Source organism: Planococcus citri, chromosome 1 (genome assembly GCF_950023065.1).
Source record: "Planococcus citri chromosome 1, ihPlaCitr1.1, whole genome shotgun sequence".
In the NCBI taxonomy this organism is placed as follows: Eukaryota; Metazoa; Arthropoda; class Insecta; order Hemiptera; family Pseudococcidae; genus Planococcus; species Planococcus citri.
The window spans coordinates 81,758,773-81,781,655 of NC_088677.1; the positions used below are offsets into that span (position 1 = coordinate 81,758,773).

Genomic DNA, 22,883 nt, shown 5'->3' on the forward strand with positions numbered 1-22,883 from the left:
AAGACAGAAGAGGAAAGAATACTTGTGAGTATTTCAACGTAAATGACACAGTATTACGTTGGTTTCACTCTAACACACATACACCTAGTCAAATCAGTTAAAATTTGACGAAAACGTGTTCATTTTTCAATGTGTACGTGAGGTGGTGGATGGTGAAATCCACCGATGGATAAAAAATCCGTTGAAAATTTCTCAGAACTCAACAACGTTCGTTGAAACGTGAAAACGAGTTCTAACTTGTCCGCCTCGTTGCTGCGCGACCCCCGCCACCTCCCAAGAACAAGACACACGTCGTCCGAGCTGCTACTGTGCACTACTGTTGCCGCAGCTGCTGCTTAGCCTTCAACCGTTGAGTTGGAAGCCACCACAGCACATGCTATCTAAATTTCCAAGAACGGACGACCACAATACAAGCCACGCTTCTCTATGAAGTAGCCTGAGCTTGCCATTATATAATATTTACACACATTTTCATGCCAAATAGTGTGTTCACCATTAATTTTCACATTTGTTTCTCAAAATTACAAAATGAACACGATAACAACAGGCCCTTGTTATAACGTTTCTATGATAGGTGTACGTTTCAAACACCTAAGTTTTGCCACCACGTGTGCAAAACCACTACCATGTTTTTACATGAGTACAGACTTAGCTTCAGTCAGAAGCCACCTTTGGTGAGCAATATCGTTGAATATTGCTGCTCCATTTTGCAAATGCAACAAAGCAGACGATTCGAGCAAAATATTCCATGAAACATTTTGCAACCAGCATATGTTGCTGTGGACAATTCAGTGCTCTTTATCTTGTCCGGAATACCCTTCGGTATTTTTGCACATAAATTAATCCACAGACACATAATCTGCATTTGCACTTTATTGAGATAAAAGCATTCTCTAACTGCCAACATAAATCACCAGCTCGAATTCAGTGCTCTTTATCTTGTCCGGAATACCTTTGGTATTTTTGCACTTTGAACTCGCTAGTGACCAGGCAGACACGTGTGCAGAATTCTTTGCCGAATCTGAATTTAGTGGCATCATTCTAGCGCTCTTTATCCTGTCAGGAATATTCGTTGAAATATTCTTGCGTCTAGAATTAATGAACCACATATATTCAGTGCAAACGAATCGTGATTATTATTCAGATAAGGAATAATTTTTCTGCCAAGTTGAATTTGCGAAAATGGAAACCAAAGCACTCAACTTTTCTTATCAACTATACCCTATGAGGTATTGTTGCACTTGAAATAGCTTGAAAGACACGTTTCTCTACACGTGTACAATTTCAACTCCAATTCAGTCATCTTTTATGCACAGAATACACTAAAATAAAATTCAAAATTTTGTGTTGAAATATTCAATAAGAATACTACCACAAAATGGAAAGCATTCACTGAAATGCTATCCCACCAAACTGATGAACTTGAACCTAAAATGGAGCGAGATTGGAAAACATCAAATTAATGATGTACAAATTGCGGACAGTCATAAAGCAACGTGTCCGAATCAGAGAATTCATTTTTAGAACTCCTAGTGAAAAAATCAAATGAATTTTTCCGCATAAATTAAGAGTAAATTGAATGCAAATTCGCTCAAAGAAGCGAAACTGCTATTCAATAATCATTCCTCGCCGAATTCCTCCATGAAGGAAATTACCGATGATAAGAAACATAATTGGGAAGATTACCTATTAGAGGTCATTAACAAATCCCAACTATGAACAGTAATTTCAACACAGACACCTTACAGATGAGTGCAGGGGAGCCTCTCGAGCCCCCAGCCTCAACTGAGGCATCTGTAATGACACCTAAATAGAGTGCACACCCCACTACTTCAAAAAGGAAGCTGTGAGATTGGCCTCTAAAAAATTACCTGTCATTTGTATTGCAAATTCCAACGTCGAAATCTCAGCCAGGAGATCCATCGACAATAGAAAAGCATACAATTGACAGAAGATCCGTAAAACGACCAATACTCAGAATTGAATCATAATTACCAAAAGTTACAAAAACTCGTCATCACCACATTGAGCTGAACTACGTGATTGAGAACAAATAACGAGTAACCAAAGAACAAACACTGATACTTTGCCAAAAGCAACTGTTTGTCAATTGTATGCTCCAAACCCTCACAAATACTGCAATGACAGCATTTGAATATTGCATAGAATTTAATATCAGCCAAATGTGAGAAACAGAATATGTAAAACTAGTCATTTTTATTTTGTAAAATCGTAGTTATTTGCGATTACAAATATGGAAATTTCAGCGATGACTGAAATAACAAAAGGTCAAAATTAATAGAATTTGGACCAAATAAAAATTCATTTTTGACACAAAAATCTCAAATTAGGGATCCAAAAGTGTTGAAACTGATCAGAACAAAAATGATGAAATTTTGAATCAAGAAAATCAAAAGGTATTGGCCAGAAACATTTCGTAATAGCGAATTAGAGAACGGATAGACTTTAATTCAGAAATTTATGCAATTTTCGAATAATAAGATTTGAAAATTAAGTCATAAAAACACCAAAATGCGGAATGGGGCATTCAAGATATTCAATTTCGAAAATAATTAGACTTTTTGAAACTGAAAACATCAAGTTGACTAATTTTGAAAATTTGGAAAGGTGAAAATTTGGTAACAAACCGAATAAAAACCTGAAAAATGGATCAAAACGTGTAAATTATTCTAGCAAAGAATGATTACGCATCAAAAATCACGTTGATAACGTAAAAATTTCGTTTTCACAAAAGAAAACTCGAAATTTCAACAAAATAACGCTATACAATACGTTACGCGTTACGTTACGATCAAAAACGTGAGCCACCTCATCCGCACACGAATAGTTAAAATAACAACCGGCGAATGCTCTCTTATCACAACTTTCGTTATTCCAAATGAGAATTTCAATGAATTAAAGTCTGGCAAAGTTAAAAGCATAATTCTAAACGATACAACAGCAAAATAAGGTGACATATAAGAATCAAAACTATTTCTCTCTGTTTGCATTTATCGTCGAATAAAAGCAACAGGTAAGTAAACGTTGATCCGTATCAGTAACCTTGTATAGCTTGATATTAATAATATCCACCATTTAGACAAAAATGGCAGATATCAACAACAATATTGAATTGGAGTACAGTGAAGGCCACATCGGATACATGTACGTACGATTTACGCAGAAAACCAAAGTAGTAAACAACGTTACACTGAGGAAATGCTATGTACGATCGTCAATTGAAGATCCATGGACTGATCGATGGATCAGGCAAGATGTGATCGACCAGTGGACGGCAGCTACAAATCAAGTAGCGGACTACGATATGTGGTATGACAATATTCATTCATTCTAACAACTGTACCCATACATTGTACTAACTAAAACACACACTTTGCTTTGTTCTGCACTTGAATAGATAAGCCAGCTAATCGAATAGAGACGTTGAAAAATGCTACGAATTGAATACAAATTCGAGGCAAACTTCGACGCACGCTAAACGATCAAACAAATTAACCCTAATTAAAAATAAGTTTCTTACATAGTTAAATGTAATCGATCTTTATCCATCTTTTGATTATTTGCTTTCATGTTCTTGTGTATAAAACTCTCACATTATAATATGTACGTTGGTGCACTTGCTTTGGCTATTTATTCCATAATGTACAAATACTTCGTTGAAAGTAAACATACATTACACTTCGCTTCACAATATACTTCGTTGAAAGTAGATTGCAGTAGAATTTTGTAGCTAAAGACTAATATAGATACTCCGTTGAGGGTAACTATCAATGCACTCAACCGTAACATTAGCTTCAATTAATAATTTGCAGAATACTACAATGATAGTAAGCTACGAAAAATCTCGCTTTATTGCTTTCAATAATCATTATCACTAACGAAGAACATGTAATTTTGCTCAGAAATCGCTACTAAAGATAAAACCACTTCGCTGAATGTAGATTATCATACATAATATTTGCAAATACTGACAAAAAATACTTTAGCAAAATGTCTAATAACAACGTACGGTTCATTTCAGTCAAACTACCTCTTCGATCCAACGCAATGAAAGCAATGAAAGCTGAAGCTAGAAGCAATGAAACGAAGCAACAAAAACATGGAAATAAATTAGACATAATTCAGGTAAATAAACTTGAAATTCTGATCGTTTGTTAGACGTTAATGAGAATTTAGATCGACGAAGACAACTTGGATTTACTTTACACTGAATACGAAGCATGTCGTAAATCAGTACGAAAGTGCTAACTTTCCAAAGCTAAATTCAACGCATCTAGAATTATATTTTACCTAATGTTTGTTAGGGGAAAATAATAATTGATCTAAAAAATCATCATTTTGTTTACTTTCCATGAACACTAATTTGATAAAAAGCAACGGAAGAGCTACGAAAGCTAAATCGGTGATAGAAGCAAAGTGAAAATTCTAAAGAAGAGCTACGAACATGAAACCGGTCATTTCGATACAAACAATAAGGTTCGCAATGAACTACCGAGTGAATGAATTCTAATTACACGATCGATTATTACGTACACCAATTAAAATAATTTTCCAGAACCAACAGTAATAATTTTTCCATCGTTGAATGGAGAAACGAACCATTATCACCGAATAAATAGTTCGAAAACCTACAAGGCTGGAAAAGAATAAAAGGTACGATCGATAAGTTATGTAAGCGTTTGACGACACAACTTATCGATGATAATTAATGAATACGTATATTTATTCTATTATTTTTCATGTTCGAGTACGTAAATTGAATAATAGCTGGAATTTCAACAATGATTGAAAGCGATATGAAACAGCAACTTTACGAAGAAAGCTACTGTAAATCTCCAGCGAAAGGTAACATTTGGCAACTAAGCCAGAATTCACCTAATTCAACATACGATTTAGAACTATGTGACTGGCTTCAAATCACTAACACCGGCTAATATCTCAAAAATGGTTATAATCAAAAAATGAAATTTCGAACTCAGAAATAATGAAAATTTGAAACAGATCGAGACAGTCAGAATATTTTAACAAATTTGGCAATGATCAAAATTGAAAAAATAAAATCGTGAATTGGATGATAAATTTCTTAATTATGACAATGATCAGGTATTAGAAAATTTTGAATTTTGTTAAGGTTAACTGAAATTAATAGATTTTGGTAACTTTACGAAGTCGCGATACAGTACTTAGACTGCGACACGACGCCAAATATCCTATTCTGATAACTAAAAACTGTCTACGCAAATGTCTGAAATTCTCTAAAGTACTAGCCACACCATACCAAATAGTGAAGCTAGTATACTTCTTTATTTCGATACAAGCTAAAATGGTGAATTTTGAAGAAATTCAAAGGATAACACTACGCAGTAAAAAGACTGTGAAGTACTTGTGAAAAATTTCTGATCAAAACAATCATCGTTTGAAAACTTCGAAATAAATAAAAATTCTGAGTTTAAAATTGAAACTACCTAGAATGATAGATTTTAGTACGTTTCACGAATACATTATACGATAAAAAATCGTAAAATGAGTTCAATTTCACTTTTGAGAAAATTTCCACATTTTCAAATTCAATTTGCCACACAGTAGACAAACTGTAATGCAAATGAATTTCTCGATCATGACTCAACCTAAAATGGAAATTCACACTATAAATAGACAGCAATATATTTTTCGAAAGTTTCAAATCTCAATTTGAAAAATTTTGAAATAATTCAAAACAGAAGTCTCACGACAATTTTAACAGAAATTGCGAGAATTCGACTTCAACATTTTTGACGTCAATTTTCATTAAAGGTCATACTGAAATTCAAATACCTCGATCAACCAACATTTGGTAAAATTTTAAGAACTATTTCGAAAATTTATTCAGATAAACCAATCACGACGAAGTAAACTTAGTCACTTTCGACACGATCGAAATCGCTATATGGTACTTAGACCATAAAACGGGCTAAATTTATAAAGAACCTGAAATAGAAAATGGACATAAAATACCACAGGATGATGACATTTATTTATTAAAATGATTACTGGAGTAACGAGACTCTAGTTCATCTTTCAAAATTGCAAGAGTAAGCGAAAAATTTTATTTCATCGAATTCGATAACAAGATCGAAGTCGATGAAGTAGAATGACGCGGTAAAATAAGTACAAAAGAGAAACGCAAATTTAGCGAAAGGCAGATGTTTCTGGTCGAGACGAAACCGAACGTTTATCTAGCGTCGACTAGAAAAATGATTAGAAAATGGCTGACAGGCAATAAAATTCGATAGAAATTATATTGCGACGTATTGGATTAACAATAAAGATACCAAACTACGCAGTTCGGTTCATTTTTGACAAAACCTGTTCCAGGAAAATCGGCGCCGACTGATATTTCTGCTTAGAACATTCTAGAAGGTTATAGTCAAAAAACCTGCCGTTCGAACGCTTCGCTACCAACACGACGTCGCATCCGACCAATCACGTACGCCGCCGATTGAGCAGCATAGTGGGGGTAGGATAAGACAGTTGGAACGAACGACGAACCTGATGTGCTCAGCCACAATCATTCCAGTTTTTATCGTTGATGTAATATCATGCCTTTCAATGCGTCTCTCTGAGATCTATTTTTCGATGCGTTTAATTTGCCCAAGTGCTAATAACAGCGATACTTAATTGAGTTTGCTATAGTTATATCGCGATCGGTAATATTTTTTCGCTATATTTTTCCTCGTTTATTTGAAAATAAGTTATCATCTATCCTGTGGCAAGTACCAACGTTAATTTACGCACGATCTTTGCTATACTCCAGTGTTAACGTAACATGTGCAATTGGCTAATAAGGCCAATACCATGATCAAATCTAGAACATTATTTTCTAAATACGCTACATTCGAGTAATAATTACTAATACGAAAGATTCCTAACGTAAATTCGTCACATTTGTTCACAGCGATGGAAGAAATCGTAGCCATTGCGTGCGATCTATGCGGCAGGTCGGTCACGGCGAAAAGTCCGATACCTCTCGATAATCAATCGAAAACCGACTCCGTTTATATCACTCAGTGTCAACACGTTTTCCACAAATCGTGTATTTACACCAGAATTACGACGTCTGAAACACTCGATCCTGTCAAAGAACAGTCGATCCAGTGTCCACACCTGAATTGCGGCAAAGACATCACCAAACAACAATGCTATAAAGCAGACGTGACCAGGATCATCATTAACGTACCGATCAACGCAGAAGTCGCATCCGCTGAGGTGCAAAGTCTTCAAGCTCGAGTCGCTGAACTCGAAGCTACGCTATCCGTACGCCAAGATGAGGCTCAAGACATATTGAGCAAATCACGCAGTTTCGAGAATCAATTGGAAGAGGCACAAGCCCAAATCAAGGCGCTATCGATACAGTTGAATACGACGAACGCGAAGTATGAATCTCTCCGCAAGACGAATATCTCAACTTTATTCGCAAAAACGGCGCCGACGGCAGCACCTCAATTGAACCTGCAACCGACGGCCCAAACAGCACCCATCCAACCGATTCCGAACGTGATTCCGCCTGCAGCTACGGTGAATCAACCGATGGTTCAACAACCCAATCAGGGGTTCGTAGAACCACAGTTACCGCCTCCCCCGCCAGTCCACCAAGGTCCGTCGCTGAACGAACCCAAGACAGCTAAACACAACAAGCCGTCAAAAAACGCGGTGGGAGGTATCCCCGCGCCCACGGTTCCGGTGGGTACAGGGATACCTCAGAAAAACGCCGGTCGGGGCGCAATCAACCGTACCCAACACGTCGCCAATCAGCCACACCCAGGATTCGCAGTAACGAAAGGCGCGACGACGACCGGTACTACGAAAACCGGCAAAACGACCACGACGACCGCTACTACGAAGATAGGCACTACGAAGACATACGCGACCGCCGCTACGACGACGACGCGCGCCGCTCCCGCCGAGGACGCGGCCGCCGCGGCGGCTACAACTAAGTTCAAGATTCCGCTAATTGAACAGGGTACAGCGCAGACTGCACCCTTCATGCAGCATTCTTCCCCGTTGTCACCGCACTGGATAAATCAATCCCAGCCAAGCACATCTTCGTATGGTCAACAGTCAATCGGCAACTCAGCCAACACCGGCTCGGGTGTAAGCCAAATTGCCCACCAAAACAACGCCTCACCCAACTGCGCCAACGTTCAGAATCGCGCTGAAGCGAACGCGAGTCAGAACGCCGCTGGCATTGGTTCGAATGCAATCAGCAACGCAGTGGAACAACAAGCCGAACCTAGTGCCGACGAAAAGAAAAAGAAAAAACGGAACAAGCCAACACCATGGTCCAACACCACGGCAAATCGCGCGAATTTCAACTCGAGATACCCAAAGATCACGGTAGAGGTCTTACGACCATTCTACCCAACGAATGCATATCCATTGCACTTTGCGCTATGTGGTCGTCGAACCGCGGAGCAAACAACAGTAATGGCGCTATTCGCGTACGACTATCTACTACTTGGTGATATTCACGCAGTGGGTCTTTGGGACGCGATTACGCACGGCAAACCGTATAAGGATAATTTTGATCCAAAATTATACCGAAGAGATATGACCATCGCAAACCTGGCTCGTAACTTGAACGAGATGGAGGAATTACCGGCAAACCTGATGATTTCAATCGGGACGTACGATATTTTCCTACGAATGCCTCGCAATCTTTTTCAAGAAGGATTCCAACATCTGGCGAATGTTTTAATTGCCAAACACGTAAAAAGGGTAATCATCCTACCACCAGTTCCATGTCTACAGCTAGATCTCGTAACATACGAAACCCTAATCCCCGAATTCAGTCGTGGATGGGGCTCTGGCTTATTTGCGTACCTACTTGCGGCTAACTGGTTGGAAAACTTAGATGAAGAACTCCCAACTCGCGACAATCTGGGTCCACGTTATCAACACGACGCTTATTTAACGGTAGCGCAGAACATAGACAACGCCATCATACCTGCGGCAGTACTTACGCATCGTGAATCAACCGCCGAGTTGAAAAACAATGCTAAGCAGGGGCATGCACCTCAATCGAAGGCGAAAGCACCTCCAAAGCCCAATAAATTTGTGCAACAATCGGCAGCGGCACAATCGATGCCGCAACCAAATACGTCACAAGCGCTCGCAACACCTGGACCTTCAAACTCGATGGTAACGCAATACCCCTTCGTAAATCCGCAGACGCAACAGGCGACAGCAATTTACTTAGGCAACAAAGCGGTTGGCACGCCACCATACGCAAACAAACCAACGGGCTCTTCGAGTACATCGACCCTCCATCCGAACGATCCGAGAGGGGCAAATCGAAGAACAGCGGCGCCGACCGCAGTAACGATTTCTCCCCACAGCGGCCTGCACTTGGCAAGCGTTGGTTTCTCTGACGACGAAACAAAACCCCTCGATGAGAAGGTGGTATTGGAACGCGCCGGCGTCATGACTCACCATCAAACTGCTATTAAGAGCAGTAAGATGCGCGAGCAAGAAAAACTTGCAGCCAACGCCGCTGCTCGAGAAACGTTACAACAAAAAATGGAGTGGAAAAGAGAGGATGATGATAAGAAAGCCAACTCATTCTCGCTGAAGAAAGAATTAGCTGAAAAACCACCTGTGCATCCACCTACTGACCACAGGAGAATTCGCTCACGGTCATCATCGGCTTCCAATCGCCATCGTTCACCCTCGGTAAAAACCAGAACTGAACGTAAAACGAGATCTGGAGACGAAGCGACCGACTTCGACTCCGGTAAAACGTTAAACCCGAAATACATCGGTCAAATGGTACCGAGTGACGATGAATTATCAAGAAGGATACAACGCCAACTTGAGAATATGTTTGGAAAACCCGATGATGCACCAAATACGAATAGCGATTCCGTAGGATCGACATCCGAAAGTGACGTACCGCGCTCCGGTTCACGCAAAGCTCGAAGCTCGGTAAAGGCTAAGTTAGCTACAAAGCCAAAAACACAAATTACGCAACGTCCAAAAACCACACGGATCAACGTAGCAATCAAGCCGCGAGATCCCGACAACAAAAAAGACTCCAAGAATTGGCTTCCATGTACGTTTACATTGAAATCATCGTTGATTCCCAATGAAACACGAATGAAAACAGCAACTACCACTGAGCAACCCTCAACTGAAGCGGTAGCCAGTAATCAACCAGCCACCTTGGGTGCTAACGTGGACAATGCGGAAAATGTGATAATCGAGAATTCGCCGCAATCAGTCGACCCCACAGCAAATCCGCCAATTGAGCAGGAATTGCCGCGTGGGGCACAACCGATCGAACAGCGCGTCGTCACTCAGGAATCGACAACAACCGAAACCTGCCAAGAATCTATCACTCTCCATTCGGTCGAAACGGACGAGTCCATCGAGTTACAACAGGTTTTGGCAACTGAATCCTCAACCGAATTTGTCGAAAATACTGAATCTGTCGAATTAAACAGCATCAACAAGGATGATTTGTTCAACCCCGAAAGTGCTGCGAACATCGAAACTGACGAATCAAACAGTGTCACTCAAGGTGATCAACAGAATCCCAGAAACACTGTCACTTACCGACTCTACGACTTAATAGGTGAAACCCCAAGCGGCGACTTGGAATTTCAACAACCTGTTACACCCCGCACCGAAGCAAATCTTCTCGGTGAAGAAGAACCGCGAACGGAAGACTCGGCTATCGAGCCAAAACCCGTCGAAGAAAACGACGAAGAAGAAGACGACGACTTGTAAATATAGTTTTAACGTCGCAAAACCTTGTAAATATGCTTACGATTAGTATTAAGCTTTTGAAAACTCCCGCCAACATTTTTGCTAATAGTAGTAGCGATATTGTATGACATAATTCATATCATGTAATTTTCAACTCGAAATAAATAGATTTCTTGATGTTTGAAAATTTCTTTTCATTGATGGGTATTTAATTCTGATTACAGTAAAATGGAGATTGAAGAACGATGGTGCGCTTTCAGCAATGTTCACGACATCTTACGATTCGTAGATCGACTAATACAAGCGTTCACTGAAGCGCATGCAACGATCGAAAAAATTCGACACATGGGAATTCGCCATTGTAATGTCGATGATTGTTTCTACGTATCCACCACCACAAAATCCATTGAACTGGACAAAGAATACTTCACCTTATGGGTTATGCTAATACTGCTCTACGTAGATCTATTATGGCAAAAACATAATCTTGGAGACAAACAATCACCGAATTGTCAATAAATCCTCGAGAAAGTAGATTGTGAACTTCTCAGTCAGGAATTGAACACATCTACGCAACTTCTGGGTTTTAAAAATTTTTTTTTTTAGCTTTAGTTAAAGAAACAACCAATCGATCGAATTGGCAGTTTTCGCATAGACAGACTCGTTGAAGTCTGTCAAGTTTTTATTACCTCTATTAATCAATGACATGTTCAACAGTGTTAAGAATGGTCTGTACTTCGAAATTACCAGTAAGGCGCACGTTTCGAAAACGCAAGTCGGACGAGCTATTGGAACCAACTCCCAATGAGGAAGAACCGATACGCCCACGGCCTGTAACCCTACCGTGGTTCCTGCAAAACTTAGGACTACAAGTACGCAACGGCGACACCGTCACACGTCGCGAGCGACTCCAACCCAACATACTCACGCAAAGTCCATCTTCTACGCAACCTACGGCGGCCATCGTCACTCGTATGCCAAATGGTGAAGAACGTCGCTATTATGTCGCCATACGTGACGCGAATGGACGTCCTCAACGCCATCCGATTCCCGGACCGGTCACCGACCACGTAGATGGTCTTGTAGTTTGGGTTCCCAACAATCGAAACCGCTCCGCACTACCACCACGGTTAGAAAACAACATATCTATCGTTCCAGAATAGTCTTTAACACTGTTATGTTCATTTCATCATTTCAATTCTTTCAAATGCACCACCGAGCGCAATTGATTGTATCTTATTTCGGTATTTTGTTTTATAGTTTTTAGTTTTTTATGTTTTGTTTTTGACACACATTTTGTTGAAGATGTTATTTTTGTTTATTCTTAGAGTTTTTATGTGATTTACGTATCACAGTATGCTTTATGTTTAATTTTGTTTTATTTTGTTTAACTCTTTATTTTTATTTGTAAGACCCAGTGATTTTATGTTATCACTTTAATTTTGTTTGGTATTATTTTTGCTTTATTATCTTTAATTGTACATAGTTCCTACTCTTTGCAATTACCTCGCTGAAGGTAAAAAACAACAGAGTTTGTTTTAGTTTAATTTCCATTTACACGCAGCGAGGTGTTTTCTTTTCTTTTTTCCTGTGTACATACCGACATGCGATATCGCTGAATATTGCTAATCTTGAATATCAGAATTAATCGTTGAATTAATCTGCCGCGAAAACCAATCGCTTGAATTGGTATTCACTACCCGTGCAATATACAAATTGGTTAATTAGAACCAAATTGTTACACAACAGCAGTGGTTTTTCATCACCATAACAGGACAAGATAGCGCATTATTCGACACATAGGTCGAAAATGTAAGTCGCAAAGTCTCTTCAAAATTAGTCAATACCACACCGATTGAGTGTAACAATTGGAAGAGCAAACTTTCCTTCTTTGTCCTGGTTGACAGGGATATGATCACCGAATCGTAACCCATTATTTATTTATTTACCACAAGCCTGAACCAACAATACAGGGGCAAGTAAAAGGCGCATTATTCAACACATAGGTTGAAAATATAAGTCGCAAGCTTTCCAAAGAACATTAACTTACTGGTACTCTGCCCTGGCACGTCCGAAGAATCAGATGCAAAACAATTGTGCTATTTTCTTTCCAGAATCATGGATTGGTTTCACATTGTTTTCCTGCAGCATGCAGAATATCTGAATTCGGAAAGGATGCTGCCTAAAAAGAGGCATCGTCAAGTAGCGTCATCCGATCGAGACGGTGCAAGTTCCACTGACTTGAGTTCAAATGGAGACTTGACGATACCAGCAAAGACGAGTAACACGCCGATGTTACAAAATGTTCGGAGAAGCTAAAATAGATACCGCAAAAGTACTCAGGACTACCGCGGAGTAGTCCTATTAAACGAACCAAAAGAAATTTCCTCTCAAGTAGAAAAGATCAGTTGCAAAGCGCATTACTCGACATCTAGGCTGAGAATGTAAGACGCAGACTCCCTAGAGAACATTAACATAATAGGTACGCTGCCTTGGGACGTTGCTTCAGCTTGGCATGATGCTCGCGATGTCATCCTTCCAGAGTTCGTGGTAATAGACTTAATCTCGAGCATCGCAGACCAGCTTTGATCTCGTCCCTAAAATGACAACAGGTACTCTGCCTGAGAACACAAGGTTTGGCTGCAAAATCGCAGTATGGTGGTACATGTGACTTTTCGCAGCTTCTCCGGTGTGTTCCAAAAAAGAACCATGACATCACTAAAAGGTGATACAAATGTTCAGGGAGCATAACAATTACCGAGATGGTAATTAGAACTACCGCGGAGTAGTTTTAATACGGTAAAACTGATCTGTCTTTCGAGTCGTAAGAAAATGATCGTTGAATCATATCTAAGACTCTTTTCGGCCTTGTCATCTTTGATGTAACATGACCAGTGAAGTTAGCGCAGTAATCGACAGTTAGGTCGGATTCTGTAAGTCGCACGTAACCTCTTCATTCAGGGGCATAATATTATTTGGTTCTCTGCCACGAGTACATCTTGCCTCGTGAAGTGTCGAATACTGGGTATTTCTCGATCAAATCGCGAGATCTTGAGGAGAGATAGCCTCAGTTGTTCGATACGTTCTCGCCGTGCAGATGATATTCGAAAATGACAGCAACACAGCCAGGTGTTAGAATAATATGCCCGAAGAGCTTTAGGTTTACCGTGTTGGTAACCGCGACTACCGCTGAGTAGTTGCAAGGTATTATTCAACTGGATCATGAACTACATCAATTCCAAATTGGTATAACGGTCAATTGGCAACACATTCTCGGTCATTGAACCGATTGAAAACCCGTATAAGGATATAGATTAAATTGGTTCTCTGCCACGGAGGCAGTTTTTGCACTTGAGATTCTTCAAGAGCATACTACTCCGGAAATGAAGGTTACTGAGATAGCACCCTTTTCGGGTAGCTATCTGGAACCGGAAAAAGATCACGTTTGGCGATGACCATTCTGAGTTGATCTTGCAGAGCAGTAGGACCGAAGTAACGCTGTCAGGCGTTAAATAATACATATCCAAACGGGCAAATTGCCGATTAAGCTCCAAGACAAGGATATGCACCATAGTTGGTCCTCTGCCACGGGATTCCCGCCTGTCGGATGGAAAGTACCTGTACAGTTACTTCGCCGAATTCCTAGATTTGGAGAGGCTATGATCACGGATGTTTCCGAAGACAAAGAGCGGTGAAATCACCGAAAAAGATTATCATGGGCTGGCACAAGCAATCGATTGAATTGTACATCTGCTGGCCACGTGGAATGGAATAACACAATAAGGTGTTAGAGCATGTTCAAACTTGGAAGCTGTAGACCTAGGGAACTGAGAGGAACTTGGTAGTATGGTTCACGAACCAAAAATACCCAGAAGAGGAACATAGATTATAAAGGTGCTCTGCCACGGTACGCCCGAACTCAAGATCTAGAGCAGATCAAGCACTCGACTTGATATGAACACTGGTCTGAGTTCCGACATGCGCCGACATGTCGCCGACATACCGAAAAAGACATCTTTTGACGGACTCCGGGGCTTGCGTCAAAGCTCCCGGTTAAACTGGAAGCTGATCTGTACTCCTTCTAGTTTCTTCTGAAAACTTGAAAGTTGAATAAACTGTTTCCAGTTTTTCTTCGTCAAATTGTAACACAGATAGGTGTTATAATAACTATGTTCAAACGGGCAAAGCTGTATGAAAGGACATGCTAATAACAGGTACTCCTACCTGGGACATCCCACGGGAATTGCAGGAATCGTTGCATTCGTCATGTCGATAATCGTGATAGGCCAATTCGTCTCAATCACATTATCACGATTAGCAAATAGCGGTGACTATTTCGCTAATCATAAACATGAACTCTGCCTCTTGCAGAGCAGCGGATGTCCAAAAGTTGACGCAACACAATAAAGTGTTAAAAATATGTCCACACAGCAAAGCTACCAAGCCAAAAAATCAAGATTCAAGTACTATTTTTGGTAATTTCAAGCGGTACATCCCCTACTATATATTTCTTGCTGGGCCTTGATGGCTAATACGTGGTATTCTTTCCTTCATTTTAAGTCAATTTTCCGTATGCCTCTGCCATTCTCATCGAAGAAACGCAGGGGGGCAGTGGGACAGCTCCGCTGTCACGTACATGCATAGTATATCATGTTTTGGTCCGTGCTTTTCTCCGCTGGTTACGCCATTGAGCAAACCTCAGAGGGGCATATGTGATATACTACTATGCCGTACGTGGTATATTTAGGGCGCGCCCACATGGTAACACTGCGTTGTGTCGGCAACACTGCGTTATATTCTCGTCAGCTAGCCGTACGAGCCAAGCGACGAGAGTACAGAACGTCAGTAGCTTGTCCGAGGCGTCGCGGATAGGTTATTCATTTGTTAAACGGTTAATGCAGTCAATTAGTATATAAGTGTTTACTCGCGCGTGTTAAGTATTAGTGTATAAGTGTTTTCATTTAGTTTTAATTAGTTTACTTATTATTAAGATCGATGCGCTCACGCTGTCGGCGGAGTGAGGCTAGAAGGATTGACGATCTACTAGCCGCCATCATGGTTAGAATACGTCGACGAACGTACGGGAGTTTCCGTTGAGGGACACCTTATGACCACCCCCTCGCCAATGTGCGAATGAAACCTCGCTAATGAGCGAAAGGTGCATCGAGTTAGCACTTATTCTACATCAACGTATGTAACTGTAAGTAACCATTTATCATGTTAACCCATTCGACTACACCAACGTGTGTATGCGAGTAAGTCATGTAAAGTGTTGTTAATCTCATGCACATTATAAATATTATTTCATGTATGTCTTCCATGTTGTTATTTATGGTGTGTGTGAACATCTGTTAAGAGTGTAAATACAACTTTTCCTGCCCACGCCCTAGCCGAGCATGTGAGGTATTCTGGTAAGTATTTCGTAGAAAGACTTTAAGGAATATTTCTAGGAAACAACACGACAAGTGTGATTGTAAGGCTTTACCCACCCTCCAATTAGGTACCCTTATGATCACCACTTCGAGATATTTTACCCTCTTACAAATGTATTCAACGAGCAGTATTTTTGACAATAGGTCGTCTGATGTGACCGGCATTCAACTGGGAAAGTTGGAAAAATATGGAATAAGGGGTCCAATCCACAGTTGGCTGAAATACTTCCTTGAAAATAGGGTACAAATAGTCAAAATCCAAAATGGCGAGACTTACACCTTTTCTGAAGAGAAAATAATAGACAAAGGAGTCCCCCAAGGTTCCTTACTTGGACCTTTATTGTTTATTCTCTATGTTAACGATTTGTCATCTTACATTAATGCACTTCTAACCCAGTTTGCAGATGATACAACTAGGTATGTTTTTAAAAGGTGGTAGCTGGGACACGCTGCTTAAAAAAACAGAACATGTTCTCAAAAACTTAATCTGCTGGTTTAATGCAAATTGCATGAGCTTAAACTTGGAAAAAACAATAACAGTGTGCCTTTCAATGTAACCCCCAAGGAGGCAGACCTGGTAGCAGAAACTCTCTCAACTCTACCTAATGTCTGTTGTGCTGCAAAGTTCTTAGGGGTTGATGTTCAATGCAATTTAAAATGGGATGTATACATCACTAAATTAACCAGTCGTTTGTCATCTATAAACTTTTTACTCTTTCAGCTACGCCAAATTACAAATCAAAAAACTCTCAGACTTGCATATTTTGGACTATTCCACTCCACAATGGCCTATGGGGTAGTTTTTTGGGGAGGTAATGCATCTTATGTCAAGCAAATACTCACACTACAAAAACGTGCGATAAGAACAATTTATAAACTACCTCTAAGACAAACATGCAGACCCACCTTTGTTGATAATAAAATTCTCACTACAATATCACAATATATTCTGGACATATCTCTCATGGTTTATCCTGGGGTTATAACCTTTCCAAAAATTACCCATCCATACAGTACCAGATCACGAGGTAACCTCACAACTACCCACCACCGCACAAAACTTCTCCAGAGTAGCACTGTATCATCTGCTGCAAAAGTATATAATCGGATTCCAGGGAGTGTAAAAAACCAGCCAACTGCAAAAAAATTCAAACATGTCCTGAAAGAATGGCTGATAACTAGGGCTTATTATACCCTGGAAGAATATCTCAGCTCCCCAGATCAATAAGAGTTCAAATTTTTTGAAATAACCTGGAGTAGATTTTATGTACCCATAGTTTTAAATCTTCATCTTTTATGTTTTAATCAAGTTTTTTTACCCTATATTTTAATCTGAAATTTGTATTCTATGTACTTACATGCTTAACTTGATACGATGGCAGCAATGCTGCCGCATGTATCACAAGTAAAGAGTCGATCACTCGACTCGAAAACAATCACAAATTGTGAAATTGACCTTCTTGAATCTCCAGAGAGGTTTCAATTTATTCAAAAAAATTTCAGAATCGCTCTGGAATGGGCTAGGGATGAATTATGGCACCTGTAACCTTAATCGGGGCTTATTGGGCACCCTCTCAATCATTTTCGTTTTGAAAATTCGTTTTTTCCATTTTTTCTGAAATTTATTAATTGGTCAATTGAGCATTTTCTGGAAATCCGGGAAAAGTCAGGGAAATTCTCAAGCGTGTAAAAAAGTCATGGAAACGAAAGAAAATTTTGAAATATCACTCCAAATTCTGAAAACTTTATTTCATTTCATTTTTTGTAAAACAATCATTTCTTTGCCCTGATTTTTGCTTTTTGTTTTGCCAAAACATCCGAAAAATGCAGATTTTTAAAGTTACCGGAAAAAGTCCTATTTTCGGTCGAAATTGTCAAAAAATTCTTGTAAAAATTGTCAAAAAGTTCCATTTCTTGTTAAAATTGTCAAAAAATCCAATTTTTGTCAAAATTGCCGAAAAATTTAAGCATTTTTGCATCTCAAAGTCCAAACAGTATCAATTTTTGCCTTAGCTGCTCACAAATTCATTTTCCCCCTCAAAATTGACAAATAAAAGTGCTGGTTTTTTGACAACAAATTCTGGTTTTTTGCTTTCATTTAAAAAAAAAAAGTCGAATGCTCTGCTATAATAGCTGAAAAATTTCTTTTTCGCAAAAATTACTAAAGAAATTTCAGTTTTTGTAAAAATTATCAGAAAGTTTCATTTTTTGCTCAAAATTATCAAAAAGTCTTATTTTTTGTCAAAATCGTCAAAAATCTTGTTTTTTTTTGCCGAAATTACCGTTTTACCAAAAAATTTCAAAAAGTTCCGTTCTCTGGCTAAAATATCTGGTTTTGTGCTCATGCAAAAACCCCTTGTTTTTGCCAATCCCATTGTTTGCTAAAATAGTCAAATAGTCCTAATTTTTGTCAAAAGTTACGTTTTTTTCAAAATTGCCTTATAAAAGTCTTGTTATTGGCCACCATTTTTTTCTGGTGTCAATAAAGTTTCGTTTTTAGCCAAAATTTCCAAATTTGTAGAAGCTCTGTTCTTTGGCAAAAATACAAAGCACCTGTTTTTTTGCTTTCATTTTTCAAAAAAAAAAAAAAAAAAAAGAGCATGGCTCTACCATAAAAATTTGGTAAAAAATTTCTGAAGAAGTCTCAGTTTTTGTACAAGTTGTCACAAAGTTTCATTTTTTTCTCTCTCAAAATTATCAAAAAAACCTTATGTTTGTCGAACTAGTCAAAAGTTTTTTTTTTGTCGAAATTGCCAAACTGGTCTTGTTGAGTAATTTTTTTTTCCAAATTGCCTCATAAAAGTCGTGTTATTTGCTAAAATTGCCAAAAAGTTATTTTTTCTGATGTTAATTAAGTTCTGATTTTTTTCTTAAAAATTATGCTGCTTTGCCTTGTTTTATTTCCACAATCAACTTTTGTAATTTTAGTCTTTTTTTCATATTTTTCTAGTTCTGAATGTGGAATAGAATAATTTTGACTTCGAAAAATTCCGATTTGAATAAATTTGAAGCCTCGTTTTCGCTCAATTGACCCTTCCTCCCACCTGTGATATTGAATTTTTTACTCACCTTTTTACAGCTGCTGAAAAGGGGGTTGCTTGAAATACTTTTTTTGTTCATTTCTACAAATAAGTATGATGTTTGAAACGTAAAAGTATGTTTATTTTGAAATTTTTTAGGTGGTCCATATTAGGCGTCCAAAATTTTGAACTGTTATTTTGACACTTGTCATTCCACAATTTAAAAAAAATATTCAAAATTAACCTGCACTGCTTAGAATACGTTTTTTTCTTCATTTCTACAAATAAATTGAGGAGCTGAGATTCAAAACTCACATTTGCCACCATAAACGATTTTGAGAAAAACGCGAAAAACTGAGTTAGTAGTGTTGCCAGTTGAAAAAACTTATAATACCAAAATGAATCATTAGATAGCGCTACTAGCACACGATTCCGTGTGTTGGCTGATTTTCACCTAGCTCCCTTCTGCTTTAATATCCAGACAAAGAATGGCAAATGTGAGTTTTGACTCCAAGATTTGCGATCACATTATTTTTCACTGTTTTAATTACGACGATAGGGAAAAGTTTGATAACAAGCTGAATTTTGGTACTCGGGGGTTTTTTGATACGCTGAACACGAATTTGGAGTGTCCAGGTGAATCCGGTGTACGCTTCCCCCTTTTTTGTGGACCTTAAGCCCCCAAATTTGTTTTTTTTGCGTTCAAGTCTGAACATATGCTATTTTATGCAAAATTTATGTTTTTTGGGTCGCAGAATACGAATTTGACAATGTGTATTTTTTGTAGGGGTGGGGATGAGGGGGTTAGGGGGGCGATAAATTCAAAATTTGACTATAATGATGTGTGATATGTCGAAATGTATGTTTTCGTGGTTGTAGATCACGAATTCGATAATATTTTTTTCGTAGGGGTCAATGGTGGGGGCTGAGGGGTGAAAATGGTTAAAAATTCAAAATTTGACTATAATGATGTGTGACATGTCGAAATGTATGTTTTCGTGGTTGTAGATCACGAATTTGACAATATTTTTTTCGTAAGGGTTAATGGTGGGGGATGAAGGGGGTGAAAAATTCAAAATTTGACCATAATGATGTGTGATATGTCGAAATGTATGTTTTTGAGGGTGTAGATCACGAATTTGACAATATTTTTTTCGTAGGGGTGAATTGTGGGGGATGAAGGGGGTGAAAACGATGAAAAATTCAAAATTTGACCATAATGATGTGTGATATGTCAAAATGTATGTTTTTGAGGGTGTAGAAAAGGTGAAGGGTGGGGGATGGAGAATTTTCTATTGGAGAGCCGTCAAAGTCCCTGGAAGAAAAAATTTGTAACATTTAAACAAAATTCACCGTGATTTTTCACTATAATTGACTATTGTCGTCGCCGGGGAATTCGGGGGCAAAAATGGCAAATGACATCTTGAAATACACTATCTGAAGTACTAGACCCTGGGATTTCCCGTGCATCTACCTGCAAAAATTTGTTCTATTCCTATTTATGTAGCAGAGTAGGCAAAACACGGAGTTTTAACGTAAATTAAACCTCTATAATGACTTTATAACAACTAAAATCGAGTAAATTGATGAAAATTACTCACTTTCAGTTGAATTATTCATATGTACTTGGTACATTTCGACATATTACACATCATTATAGTCAAATTTTGAATTGTTCACCGTTTTCACCCCTTCATCCCCCACAATTCACCCCTACGAAAAAAATATTGTCAAATTCGTGATCTACAACCACGAAAACATACATTTCGACATGTCACACATCATTATAGTCAAATTTCGAATTTTTAACCATTTTCACCCCTCAGCCCCCACCATTGACCCCTACGAAAAAAATATTGTCAAATTCGTGATCTACAACCACGAAAACATACATTTCAACATATCACACATCATTATAGTCAAATTTTGAATTTATCGCCCCCCTAACCCCCTCATCCCCCACCCCTACAAAAAAATACACATTGTCAAATTCGTATTCTGCGACCCAAAAAACATAAATTTTGCATAAAATAGCATATTTTCGGACTTAAACGCAAAAAAACATATTTGGGGGTTAAGGTCCACAGAAAAGGGGGAAGCGTACACCGGATTCACCTGGACACCCCAAATTCGTGTTCAGCGTATCAAAAAACCCCCGAGTACCAAAATTCAGCTTGTTATCAAACTTTTCCCTATGGAATTTTGCAAACAAAACTAAGTTTTCATTGGCAAATGTGAGTTTTGATTCTAACCCTTGGTTTTGAAAGTGAATTTCACACCAAAATGACTTTGATCCAAAAAAACCGAATATGTCACATTATAGAGTGTAAAACGGTATATCCAAATCTGCCATAAAACGGTATTTTTTTTGGCAAATGTGAGTTTTGATTCTCAGCTCCTCAAATATAACCTTTTGAAAAATGTGAAAGTATGTTCAATGTTCATTTTAAAATTTTATGGGTGGTCCATATTAGGCGTCCAAAATTTCGAACTGTCATTTTGACACTCATCACTCAACAATAAAAAAAACATACGTACTTAAAGTTTACTTTCATCCCTGAAGTTTTGTACAGTGTTGGTGGAAGGATGGAACTTCATTTTAAGTCTTTGTGGAGGTTTCTACCCCCTTTAGTTTTCAAGTGGAAATCCTCCAAAAAAAAGTGGTCCATATTTGGTGCCTCTACCCTTAAGTATTACATACATTGTGTGAAAGCTACTGTGACAATCGCGCTCAAATTTTTACCATAGGTAAAGAACCCTTATGGGAACCTGCATAACAAATTTGAGCCATATTGGTTCATTAGTACATGGGTCATTCCGCGTAAAGTGAGAATATCGTGTCCAGATGGGATAGCTCCAAAACTGTAAGGGGGACAATAATTTTTTGGGGGCCTATGGTTAGGGGACATTGTCCCCTACATTTTAGTACCAATCGGGCAGGTGGGGGGTGGGTAATTTTCCCCTACCAATCAAAAATATAGCTGAAATGTCCATCGTCGTGTGTGTCCCAGGGCATGTTTCTGTTGCCTTTTATGGGTTTTTGGACCACTGATTTGAAGTTTAACTTGAATGAATGAAATATTCTATGTGATATTTGTTGAATATTCGCTTAATGGATCATAAATTTTTTTTGAGGTTCCTCAGTCTGAGTAAAACCATTTAAGAAAACTGTCCCATGGTTTTTATTTTTATTTGTCCATCGTCATGCTTGATTTTGTTTTGGCCGTGAGGTGTACTTATATGAATTTTTTGAAATTCTAAAATGGCAATCCTGATGACATCTCATCATACCTACATGATCCAGGTATTTTCTTAATGTCATTGTGAGAGGGACTCACGCCACAGCAATAAATTTCTCTAAAACTATAAATTTCAACTCTGAATGTCCATGGTCATGTGTTATTTTTGACCCTTCTTCCCTAATTTGAAAATTTTGATAACTTACACCAGAAGTGTATTCAAGTACACTAAGTTCAATAAGCCATCAACTTTTGCAAAAAAAAGTTAATCCCCTCCCTTAATTACTGAAAAAGAGAAATTTTGTCCATAGGCATGGCCAACATTTTTTGTCCATCGTCGTGTTTCTGCTTTTTAAATAAACAATTAGGCACAACAAAAGACTGATTGACACAACGACAGACATTTTTGACATTGATAGTCATCCATG

At 38.7% G+C, this 22,883-nt stretch overlaps 1 protein-coding gene and 1 long non-coding RNA gene across 2 annotated transcripts in view; both read left to right on the top strand.

The window, feature by feature from the left end:
* LOC135837705 (small ribosomal subunit protein uS14-like) overlaps positions 1 to 22,883 on the top strand; it is a 62,711-nt gene that overhangs the window by 33,386 nt on the left and 6,442 nt on the right. The window lies entirely within an intron of this gene.
* On the top strand, positions 2,845 to 3,605 carry LOC135842775 (uncharacterized). The gene is made up of 3 exons (XR_010558183.1): positions 2,845 to 3,034; positions 3,101 to 3,330; positions 3,419 to 3,605. It is a non-coding gene; the product is annotated as an uncharacterized LOC135842775 (long non-coding RNA).